This window comes from Xenopus tropicalis, chromosome 7 (assembly GCF_000004195.4).
Source record: "Xenopus tropicalis strain Nigerian chromosome 7, UCB_Xtro_10.0, whole genome shotgun sequence".
In the NCBI taxonomy this organism is placed as follows: domain Eukaryota; kingdom Metazoa; phylum Chordata; class Amphibia; order Anura; family Pipidae; genus Xenopus; species Xenopus tropicalis.
Genome location: NC_030683.2, coordinates 15,970,953 through 15,983,949, shown reverse-complemented (window position 1 = coordinate 15,983,949; position 12,997 = coordinate 15,970,953).

The window sequence follows — 12,997 nt, the reverse complement described above, 5'->3', positions numbered from 1 at the left end:
AACTTTAAATAACCTGCCAAATTTAGTCAAATAGGAGTGGTATTTAGGGGGTGTGGTTGCAAAAATGGGCGTGGTCATTTGTTTTTGTCCCTCTTTCGATTTTCAAGATGTTGGGAGGTATGTAACCCCCTAAATGTCTTGTCCCGTGACCAAGGGCCCTTACACCCAGGTTGTTCCTGTGCCCCCCCCCAGCAAAATGATCCAATAAATGATTATGGATCATAATGGGGGCATAGGGCGTACTATATCAACCAGAGTTGGACAGGAGCATTGGGGCCTACCTTGGTTGCAGCCTCCTAGACATCTGCCCCCACTGCCCTCCAGGTGGCGTCTCTTTTACCTCCTGGGGAGGGGGGTTGGGGGAGAGGGATGGCAGGGGGCGCAGTGGAGAGGAAGAGGCCTGGGCAGGGGAAAGGGAGGGGCCCAAAAGGGGAGTGAGTTTGGCTCAGTGGGGTCGGGACCTAACACATTTTTCCTATTGCCCCGCTGGCCCAGTCCGACCCTGATATCAATCTATAAATGTTGTCCTTAACCAAGAGGATTTTCTAACCTGCTCAATACATATCTAAACAGAGGTGAGTAGTGATAATGTAATAACAGGGGCAAAATGAACCCCCAGCAACCAATCAGAACTTACATAATGATATCAAACATATGATTGGTTGCTATGCGCTCCATTGTGCCGACATGGGATGAGCGAACAGTACAGTTTTGGAGGGAAATTTGCAGTTTTTACAGGAGAAAACTGAAATGTCATAATTATTTACCCCTTACCTTGCATATCAACCAATAGGGTCAGAGCCCTCCCCCTGTGTATATAAGGAGCTATCCGGGCGCTGTGATTGGAAGAAATTGGCCACATGGGATCCTTGTATTTCTATGAAGAGCAGTTGTGGCACAGTGGAAGGAGCTTCTCTCACAGGGAAGGGCAATACAAATCCTGCTCCCAGTAAGGAGACAGAGCAGCACCTACTGAATTCCCAGCAAGCCCATGGGCTGGAGAACAAGACTTTATGACATGAAGTTTGTCTCTATTATTTCCATTTAATTCTTCTATCCATAGAACAGGGGTAGGTAACCTATGGCTCGGGAGCCAGATGTGGCTCTTTTGATGGCTGCATCTGGCTCGCTTCCAAATCTTTAATAAAAAAAATAACGGGGGGCGTGGCCTGCGCTTGGTGGATAGAAGACGTGTTCTAAGCCTTAGCACACATCTTCTATCCGCCGAGCGCAGGCCACGCCCTGCTCTGCATCACATCCGCATCCGGCATCCTTGGGACCCACCTTACCTTGCCCCAGCATCCGCGGCCAAACATATTGTATGGCTCTCACGGAATTACATTTTAAAATATGTGGTGTTTATGGCTCTCTCAGCCAAAAAGGTTCCCGACCCCTGGCCTAGAAGAACGTTCACCTCCTACACCTCCCGTGTTCCTTTCAGATCTCCCCTCTCAACCATCCCTGCTTTCCCCATCCATTTTCTCTTCCCCATCCCCTCGTTTCTATCTTTTCCTTTGTAATCCTGTCTTCCCTACTCTTCCTTTACTCCCCCCCTTTTGCTTTCAATGTTGATAAGTGCAAAGTTATGCATTTTGGTAGAAATAATATAAATACAAGTTACACACTAAATGGTAGTGTGTTGGGGGAGAAGGATCTGGGGGTTTTTGTAGATAACAAGTTGTCTAATTCCAGGCAGTGTCATTCTGTGGCTACTAAAGCAAATAAAGTGCTGTCTTGTATAAAAAAGGGCATTGACTCAAGGGATGAGAACATAATTTTGCCCCTTTATAGGTCCCTGGTAAGGCCTCACCTTGAGTATGCAGTGCAGTTTTGGGCTCCAGTCCTTAAGAAGGATATTAATAAACTGGAGAGAATGCAGAGACGTGCAACTAAACTGCCAGCCAGGTGGCAACCCTAGCTGTGAAGGAGGTAACCATATTTTCTCTGGAGAAATGTAGCCTGTGCAATACTGGAGTTATACATTCCCATTAAGCCCAGGGTCCATACAGGAAGCTCCTGTTCCCTAGTCTATACAATGAGAGGTAGCACACGGTTCTGTCTTTTTGGGCTCCACCTGGTGCAGGGACTGGTTGTACTGGAGAGCACACAAGGCCTAAGGCTTTGGTAGGGTTGGCACCTTTCATCAACGTTCTTACCGGCCAGGGTGGGGGACAGGTCCACGAGGCCATGGGTCTGTGACTTTGGGGCAGGGTTGTGATGTAAGGGGGGCAGGACATGATGTTGGTGGGCCATATTCAAGGAGAAATAGGGAGCAGGGCAGGTTAGAAAGGGAGCTGGGAGAGGGGATAGCAGGTGGGGATGGGGGTGGATTGGAGACAGGATGGAGAACTATATTTCCAGTAGTCTAGGATGGTGAAATACAGGCCAGGTGGCAACACAAAGCTTTGGTAACCAAAGAACATTAACGAAGACAGGGATGTGATACCCCTTGAATGAGCTGCAGCTCCTGTTATACAATAAGCTAGGAGTTGTGATATAGGCAGTGTGAGCAGGTAAGGGCAGCTCTGTGCTCCACAAAGGAGAGGGTAGTGTAGGGAAGCTCCTCAGGTAGAGACTCAAGTGAGTAGAACCCTTGGAGAGCACTGAGATCCTCTCTCTTGGTCCTTCAAAAGATCTACTGATCTACTGGCGCTCAACTTCTTTGTGAAAGTCAATGTGTTGAGAGTTCTAGCATAGTCTTGAGACCCTTCCTCCAGTACTTCTCTGTAGGCCCAGCTGGGGAGCAGTCACATATAGAAGTGATCTACTCCCAAGTAATTGTAGGGCTACCATCTATTAGTTATAAAGATCTTTCTATGTCTATTTATCGTCATTCAAACCTACCATGGTCAGTCAGTCACAGCAGGAATGTTCTCAGCCCATTTTTAATTTGTCTGCCTCCCTCTGTAATCCTGGTTTTTTATGAAATAAAAGCCAAAAGTAAGTTGCATATTGCAGAGTAAGCCCTAGTATATATATATATATAATGCGGCTACATTAGGGAAATGTTATGGGATCCATGTTCTTTGCAATGTGCTGACACCTCATGAAATAACACATAAATCTATATTTTTACTCAGTAGCCTTCTGGTACCAATTCCGTCTTAGGAACAGGGGAGATTGTATCTGGTTCCTACTCCTACAGGAACAGAACCGACATGTTCTATTGGATTCCTGCCCCTTGGGCCTAGGCACAGTGTCATATCGACAGGGGCCTTGTTTTCCTTTAGTATCGAGTTGCGCCCAGGAATGAGGATACGTATTTTTCCTTCAGCGAGAAGGGTTAGGGCATTCGCTTTCCCAACATCCAACTGTTATTCATAATGAAAAGCAACACAAAACCACACTGGGTTCTGCTTACATTTGGAAAATATTCCCTTTTTTTTCCATTTCCCCAGGAAATAATTGTGGTAGATCTATCATTTATTATATTTGCCAACTATTTTCCGTTTAACTGCATACATTCGTCTTATTTAATGTATTGGCGGTTCCTCTGGCCGAGTGCTAGCGCTGGAGCTCAGAAACCATTAAGCCAACCATTGGCCCATAAAACTTCCGCCGCTACGGAACCAGGAAGCCAGTTTCCCTGTTCCCCATGTTAAATGCTGGTTTAGCATTTGGGAAATAGATAGGTAGATGTAGTGCAACTGGAATACAGAAAGCAGACTTATGCGTAAATCACACTAAAGGTTCTATGTAGCCTGAACAGGGGTTTGTGCAAAAAAAGTTGAAATTTCCTGGAAAATGTGATATCTCTCTCTACAAAGATGGCAAACATAAGATTTCTGGGCTAACTGTAGCCAAAATGACTGCTTAGCCCCTCAAGTCATCCTGTGAGCCACATTCAACTGTAAAAAGAGTTGGGGAGCAACACAAGCATTAAAAATCTTCCTGGGGGTGCCAAATGGCTACGATTGGCTATTTGGTAGGCCATGTATGGAGTGGCAGCCTATAGGATGCTCTGTTTGGCAGAACATCTGGTTGTAATGTAACCAAAACTTGCCCCCAAGTCAGGAATTCAAAAATAACTACCTGCTTTGAGGCCACTAGGAGCAACATCCAAGGGGTCAATGAGTAACATGTTGCCCCCGAGCCACTGGTTGGGGATCACTGCTCTAGATAGACCATAATAGGGGGCCTATAGACAATGTTATCTTGAAAAAGGATAGAACTGCAAGTTGAGCCAACAACGCCCTTATACAAGTTTGGGAAAGCAAAATGGTACTCATTTTTCAAAGCTTGAGGAGCAAATGGTGGTGCACCAAAGAGTATAATATTGTCCCCCTTAGGGAACCTTACTGGAAGCACTCATGCTCTTGACATTGGTAGGTTCAGGCTGTGCTCTGCACCTTGCTCTGGATTACAAAATGCAAACTTTACAAAGGCACAAGGGAGTCCCACATTGAATGCACACTTTTGGAGCTTCTTTGCTTCAAGTCTACTAGTGCTTCTATCTTTCATGTCCAAAAACTGGGAGTATACCCAAAGGATGACCGTATCCCAAACACCTCACATCGATACATATGCAGTATCAGCAGGTCACATACAAAACCCACCATACAGGGCCGGAATTAGGCGAAGGCAGAAGACATACGTTCCTAGGGTGCAGTAGTGGGGGTCGCTAGTCACGTACCTCTTCTGCACTCCTAGTCCGGTCCCTCTTCCCCCCTTCCAGCTCCACAGTGCGCCCCCTGGTCCTTAGCGCTGGTGTGTGGGGGTGTGGGCCTTGGGCAAGCGCTGCCACCATAACTTTGTGCAGTCTACTTTGTGAGTGCAAAAATTTGCACCTTTAGGAGGAAACTTTGCAAGACTTTGGAAAACGAAGCAACATGTATGCCTTCCCTGCCTTTTGGGGACATAAGTTGGCCATGGTAGCCAAGATTTACCCACGGACAACTAATCTCCCCATGGGCCAAAATCCTTAGGCACAAGGAGAACCTGCAAAGGGCAACAAAAGATGCTTTGTTCAATTTTTTTTAAAACTTTGCACTTGCACCTTGTCCCACTATGGTAAATGAGCCCTGTGTCTTTATTAATTGTCCAATCCAGTATAAACATCATTAATAGCAGATTTTTATGTTTCAGACATTACCGCGGTGTGTTTGTTATTTCTCTGTACATTTCTAATGAATGTAACATAATGAATCACACAGAGAATAGTCGGATTAATCAAGGGAGCGAGGGCTGCGTTGCGCGCCCGACGACAAGGAAGATTAATTAAAGTCATTATAATCCTTTCCAGAGCCACTAGCTTCTGTACGGTTTTATTCAAATAAATTAGCAATATTTTACAATAACAACTCTGAAATCTAATAGATTGGGGGAAAAGCGCATTACGGGTGCACCAATTCCAGTTTTGGGGGCAGGGTTAGTCTTGTTTTAAAGGGGAACTGTCCTGGCTATAAATATGGAGCCAGGCTTTAGTAGAAGGTGTTTACTATTGGGCACCCCCAACCCCTGCTGGAAATACTGAAATTTCATCCCCCAAACCCAGTGGTCCATTAGGTGGACCTCCATGCCCAGCTGCAATATAGTAAAATGCTTCCCTACTATGGGAAATTGTAATTACATATTTTGGGGGGCGAGAAAAAAACAAAGAGGGGGGCAAGAAAATGCCAAGAAACAATATCACCCATTAGAAAAAACTTCCCCCCAAACTAACTTCCAAACTTAATTTGGTTCACTTGAGAAATTGGTTAAGAAGCCTTGCCCTACAAGAAGGATACTTGTACAATAATCCACAGAGAAGCCAAAAAGAGCTTCTCAATACATCTCAAGAGCTATTTGCTTCCCCACAATGGGAAATTGTAATTACATATTTTGGGGGGCAAGCAAAGAACAAAGAGGGGGCAACAAAATGGCAAGAAACAATATCCCCCACTAGAAAAAACTTCCCCCCTTACCCAGTGGTCCATTAGGTGGGCCTTCATGCCCAACCCCTTGAATGAAGAGAAATGTTTCCCCACAATGGGAAATTGTAATTACATTTTTTTTTTGGGGGGTGGGATGGTTACAAACTAACTTCCAAACTTAATTTGTTTCACTTGAGAAAGAATCCACAGAGAATCCACAGAGAAGCCAAAAAGAGCTAAGGTTGGTTTAAAGGTGACCCATTTGGACATCTCAAGAGCTCTTTGTTTCCCCACAATGGAAAATTGTAATTACATTTTTTTTGGGGGGGGGGTATAAACTAATTTCCAAACTTAATTTGCTTCACTTGAGAAATTGGTTAAGAAACCTTGCCCTACAAGAAGAATACTTGTAAAAGAATCCACAGAGAAGTCAAAAGAGCTAAGGTTGGTTTAAAGGTGACCCATTTGGACATCTCAAGAGGTCTCTGGTTCAAACCAAAAGTCGTGGTACAAATTTAACACTGATCTACAAAGAATAGTGAAGTATAATGGTGGTATATCTAGTATAAATAAATCTAAAGAAACTGGACTTGCTAAGTAATCATTGAAGAAGTTCCACAATCACTACTCATCCGAGCAGCTTCTTCAGTTCAACTGACTGGTATGGGAAGTCCTCCACATATGAACTCTTCCACTAATCCAATCACAAATAGACTTCATAGTCATATAATGGTGGTACATGACACTTTTTGCCCCCAGAGGCTGCAATGATGTTGGAATTATGGGGTAAATTGCATCTGGAATTGCACTTTGGACACTGCTCAAAAATGGGGCCATAGATGTCCAAGGACGGGTTTGGTAACCATGAAAAGTTATTGAATCTGGGCTCTATGATTGGTGGTATAACCTTTCTAGCAACGCCATGTTGGCCTTAAATGTCTGACCTCTGCAATTATTTGTTGAGTTCTCCCTGTTCAGCAGTCTGAGAACTTTCCGCGCTTAGACAAACATAATCACAGCCCTATGCCTATAAAATGAATGGCTGCATGGCGCTATAGAAAGAAACCACAAGTAGTAGGAACCGTACGAGGGAAACAGAAGTGGGAAAAGGCTTAATAATGACTCCGAGTGTTCTTTTTTCCCATTAAAGTTCATGGCTGCTGGGGAAGGATTAAAGTTAAATAAAAAGTATATATGAAAACAATCTCAATATCTGGAGATGCCACAAGCTCGTGACCCAGTTAAAGACTTCAAAGCCGCTCCGCTGGAAACCATAATGGGACCCTATCGCACTTCAGCAGAAAAATAACATTGTGTGTGAATGTAACAATTGTGCAGCCCGGGTCCATTATTAAAATCTAATTTGGTGATAGACAAACACGAATTCCCTTGGACGTAACCGCTTCGACCATGAAACATTGGGTTTGGTTAACCAGAAAAAAGGAGTCGACTCTCTTTCTCTCACCTCATTCCGCAGCCCGAGCCAAACCCACATTTCCCTCTTTGGTTTGCTCTCGAGGTTCCCTGCGTAGAAAATATATACATTAGCCTCACTGAAAATGGGTTTAAAGGGGAACTATCACACTGATAGACTCTGCGCAATGGCAGTGAATGTTTTATAAATCTTTTGCAACCGCACCAACATTTCTGGTCTTCACTAGGTCCTAAGAAAGGCGCCTAAAAAGGTGCCAAACAATTAGGGGCACATTTACAAATCCACAAATCCGAATCCCGAATGGGAAAAAATTGGATCGGAAACGAAAATTTTGCGACTTTTTCGTCGCCGTCGCATTTTTTGCGCAATTTTTTCGTATTTAGCAATTGTACACGGCGGAAGAACCAATCCGATTTTTTCACAATGGCGCCGGAAAAGTCGCGACAATTCGCGAAAAAGTCGTGACGGCAACGAAAAAGTCGTGACGGCAACGAAAAAGTCACGGCAATTCGCGAAAAAGTCACAACGGCGACGTAAAAAAATCGCAAAAATACCAATCGTTACGGAAAAAACGCATCCGGACGCTTTTCGGACGTTCGTGGATTAGTAAATGTGCCCCTTAGTGTGGAAATGTTAGTAAGGCTATTATATATGGAGTAAACTTACTTTTTATCTACAACAACTGCAGATTTATTGTGTGTGTGTGTGTGTGTGTATATATATATATAGAGAGAGAGAGAGAGGTGGTTTTTGTGTGTCTTTTTTGTATTGTGCATTTAGAAATGACTTCCAGTTACAGATATTTTATAGATTTCTTTCTGACTGACAGTAGCCCCAGGCCATACAGCACAAATAAAAATAACTTGCCCTTTACATAGCTCAATAATAGCTAAATCACTACTAATAATGGGTAGTGATGAGCGAATCAGTCCCGTTTTGCTTGCCATAAAATTCACGAAACGGCAAGAAAATTCTCAAAACGGTGAATAATTCACAATACGCATTTGTCGCCCGCGTCTTTATTGTCACCTGTGTCTATTTTTTTTGTCGCCTGCGCTTTTTGATGCAACCGCGCCCATTTTTGACATGACCGCGCCCAATTTTGACATGACCACGCCTTTTTTTGAAGCGCCGGTGCCCTTTTTGATGCAACGGCGCCCGATTTGACGCGACCGTGCCTTTTTTGATGAGACAGTACCATACAAATTGACGCGCGTCAAAACAAAATTCCGCGCAACTAATTTTTCTGCCGCAAATTTCGCGAAACAATTCACCAATGCCAAAATGCGGAAATACACTGCGAATCCATGCCTGGCGAAAAAATTCGCTCATCACTAATAATGGGTTGTTCTGTTCATATACAGTAGAACATGTAAAATGTCCAGCCATGACAATCAAAAACTTTATATTTTTTTTTTTACCAAAATAATTGTAATTCGCCAGTGGTTAAATCATATATTTGAGTGGGCAGTTATTTTCCTAATTAGCTACTGAGGAAATGTCTGCCATTTTGAGAGCAATCAGCAAAAATGTCTGAAATGTGAATCCAAGAGGGGCCGGGGAATATATTTCCATGCTGAGAAGCTGACAGTTACAGAAATGATGGCACTGGCACCGGCTGCCAGCCAAGTTCTCTTTGGTCTGGAAGTCTCTGAGGGACACTACTTCATTTTCCCAGTAAATTTTCTGTTAGTTTCTAAAATGCCCAGCAGATGGGGTTGTGTGAATGTATAAAAATTAGAGCTCAGGGTCTTTCCTGGGACCTCACCTTGCTGGGGTGGTGGATACAGAGTAGGGTCCTAGGTAGGTGTCAGGCCCAGTTAGGATTTACTTGGTAGTTAGTTCTTTGTAATCGCCGCTCTAGGAGAGCAAGGCAGGTGAAGGTAGCTGAGCATCTCTTTGCTCCACCAAGGAGGTTAGAGGGGTTATGACCCTATGCTGACCAGGCCACTAGAGTAGGGGCACAAGTGGTTGAGCTCAGGGGTAAGTAGTGTGTCAGGGAGCAAGACACCACTGTGGGATGGCCTATGCTGGAGATAGAATCACTAGATGAGATTGTGAGACCACCAGGGAGATGTGCTGCTCAATTGGGAGGTGAAACCTGGAGCTGTTTTGCTTTGCTCAGGTGTCATAAGCCATTTATGTATTTTACTATTGATATCACCAGATCATTACCTGCCTGGAAATCAATAAAGGAGGTTGTTTGCAATAGACATTGGTGGTTCTTGTCATTTACTCAACTGGTGTTTTTCCAAAAAGCCTGGTTGATCCCACACCAACGTGAGCAGAACTTAATGTAACATTTGGGGGAGTTGAAGGAGTTGCTCCCTAGTTTGCCAGTTTGTGGTGGCCATTCATCTAGTGCATGGAGCTCACACACCTTTTCTCAGTCACTAAAGCCAACACCTAAGGGCACAATTGCATAATACATAACTGTGCGTTGATAAAGATGGTAGCCAGAGGTGTCCCATAGCACTATCTCAGGTTATACAGGTTTGATTTGAATGAGATCAGGCAGGCATGGATTTGCGTCGAATTTCCGCGTTTCGCCATTGGGCGATTGTTTCTCAAAACGGATGAAAAAATTTGCAGCGGAAAAATTTGCCGCACGTCCAAAAAATGTCGCCGGCGTCAAAAAAGACTAGTCGCGGGCGCCAAAGAATAGCCGCGGGCGACGAAATAATAGCCGCTGGCGACAAAATAATAGCCGCGGACGACAAAATAATAGCAGAGGGCGACGAAATAAGAATTTTTTTGCCGCACATTTTTGCCGTTTCGCGGATCTTTTGAAAGATTCGCAAATTTATCGCCGAAGCGAAATGGAACAGATTCGCTCATCACTAGTTGTCAATCATTATTGTTTGCTGCTTGTACTTGGTCTTCCACTACTCCATTTTCCTGGGGCATTTGCACCTCCACGTGTAGATGGGTGAGTTTAACCTCATTTACTGGATATATTTAATTCTCAATGCCATTATTTCTGTTGGACATGATCAACAAAAGTACGACTGCATAGAAAAGTTGTGTTTTTGGGATTGCCTCCATTCAAGGGCCAGCTATTTTTGCCTTTGAGCCAATGTATTTTATATCAACAAGATGGTTTCCTAATATCTCCCAGAGTAAGGGTCACTGTAGAATAATACCATAGACAGTCACATCAACCATTCACAAAAGTTGACTTGGTAAGCAAATTTGCAGTTGGAGCACAATGACCTCCTTCCCTAGTACTCAAGCTTTAGAGGTAACTCCTGGTGGAATAGTCCCTGGAACCATAGAGATGCTGATTGTCCTCAGGATGAGTATATTATTGTGCATTCTTCCCCACCCATTATACACAAAACCAGCAGGAAGTTACTGGATCTCAGGAATTGCCTCTGAATGAAGGCCTCCAATCATCTAATTAAGGTCCCACTGTGACCTCCTAATAAATAACTAGCACAACTGTACTTGGGGAAAGAAGGCAACAGCTTTAAAACCCTGCCTTCTAGGAGTCTTGAGCGATGAAACAGAACCATAAGCTACTGGGTGCCCATGACTGATGATGGGACTTGTGTGGCTCCACATATATATAAGACCTGGCCAAAGCTCTATCTTAGAACCTTTTCCAACCCCATTCAAAATGAGCTACTATACATGGGCCCCCATTGGTCAGGTAGACACGGCTGGTAAAGGCCTGGCTGCCAATCAGAATCTTTGTTCATTGTACTGTATGTTTAAAGGAGAAAGAACTCAGTAAGCTTTATCAGAAAGGTCTATGTAAATACAGCCATAAGCACTCACAGAAACGCTGCCCTGAGTCCTCTGTCAAAAGATTTGTTGTGTCTGTTTTCCTCTGCCAGAGACACACAGCTCTCTGCTCTCTCCTGTTCCCCCCTCCCTCAAGAATGCTAAGAACTCACTTCCCCCCCTTAGGAATGTGGATCTGAGCCAATCAGCAGGAAGCTGACTCATAGTCTAACTAACTGAGCATGTACACAGGCCTGGGTCTCCGTGCAGGAGTGAGGCATTATGGGAACTTTCTTTACACAGCTCAGCGTTTTTTCTTCCTGTTTGGCTTCTGATCTTCTGAATGGGAGAAATATGGGAGAGAACTGAAGGTATGCCTGCAGCTTGAGATTAACTCTTTATTAGCTTTTCCTGCTCCTTTAAATCTAAACAGGCAGTTTCTGTACCTGGCCTTTGCATGGCTTTGGTCACGTTGCCTTGGCAGCTGGGAAACATTCCAAAGCCCAATTTTAACATTTACCAAATAAAAAGATTCCAAATCTGCCAATGTTGCATTGTTTTTCCCCCCTTCTTCAGGGCTCGCCTCCAAAGCCTTATTGAACACATCTGGTCGGCGGTTTGCTTACTTTGCAGACTGAGCGCTCCAGGCCATCTAAAAAACTTGACAAGAGGTATTTTTTTTTCATTTGGGTCTTGCAGTTCATCACGATCAGCTGTAACTTGTGAAGTGAATGCAAAAATAACATTTGTGGACGCGCAGGAGCGCCAAGCTGCTCTCAACCCCACGTCAGAGGCTCCTCGCCGGGTTAACCTTGTGCCGTGATGTTAGAGAAAATGAAATATAATAATATTTGGAGTTGTTCTTGTTCAAGATCCCTCTGATATAGGTTCGGAGAGAACAAAGTAACTGCAATATTTGTGTTATTTGAAACAACTAATTTAGTGGTCCTGGTCAATCCGCAGGAAGAATTGCTCCCCATTATTATCTTTTTTACATAGTGTCAACACATTTACAGAGAACGCTCATCATTCACATTGGTCCCTCCCCAGTGGAGCTTACAGTCCTGATCATCTAACACACCAGGTTGGGTTTGATCAGGGACCAATCAATATGCCTGAATGAATATGGACTGTGGGAGGTGGGAACTGAACTCAGGACCAAGAGTTGCAAAGCCACAGTGCTGACCCCTAAGCCTCCATGCCTCCATCACTATCAACTATTTTTTTAATTATAAACCAAATCAGGTCTAATAATGTCATAAAAGACGGTCAGGTGGGTTTTATACTAAATATGACTGAAGCACTGAAGACAAAACACATCCATTGATAAAATGGAGGCCTCTCATCCCTGAAAACGTGTCCTTTGCTAAATCTGTGTTGCTTTTGGGAAAAGGTGGTCTCCAATCAGACCCCCCTCACTTACAATACCTAATTCCTGGGTCAAAACAGCCTTCTTGTTCTCTGTGGATTTACCTCTTGTTACCAGCTAGGGCTGGGGCTGAAATTACACATTTAACAGCAATGTAATTGCCGCTAATTTTCTGATACCCTATGAATCCCTCCCTGACCCTGTCCACTGAAGGCCAGACAGGCTATACTACGCCCATTTCCCCACCTACTTTGTACATTTCCCTGCCCACTCCACCTGTTTCTCCACCCACTCTGCCCATTTCCCCACCCACTCTACCTATTTCCCCACCCACTCTGCCTATTTCCCCACCCACTCTGCCCATTTCCCCACACATTTTGTACATTTCCCTGCCCACTCTGCCCATTTCCCCACCCACTTTGTACAATTCCTTGCCCACTCCACCTGTTTCCACACCCACTCTGCCCATTTCCCCACCCACTCTACCCATTACCCCACCCACTTTGTACATTCCCCTGCCCACTCCATCAGTTTCCCCACCCACTCTGCCCATTTCCCCACCAACTTTGTACATTTCCCTGCCCACTCCACCTGTTTCCCCACCCTCTCTGCCCA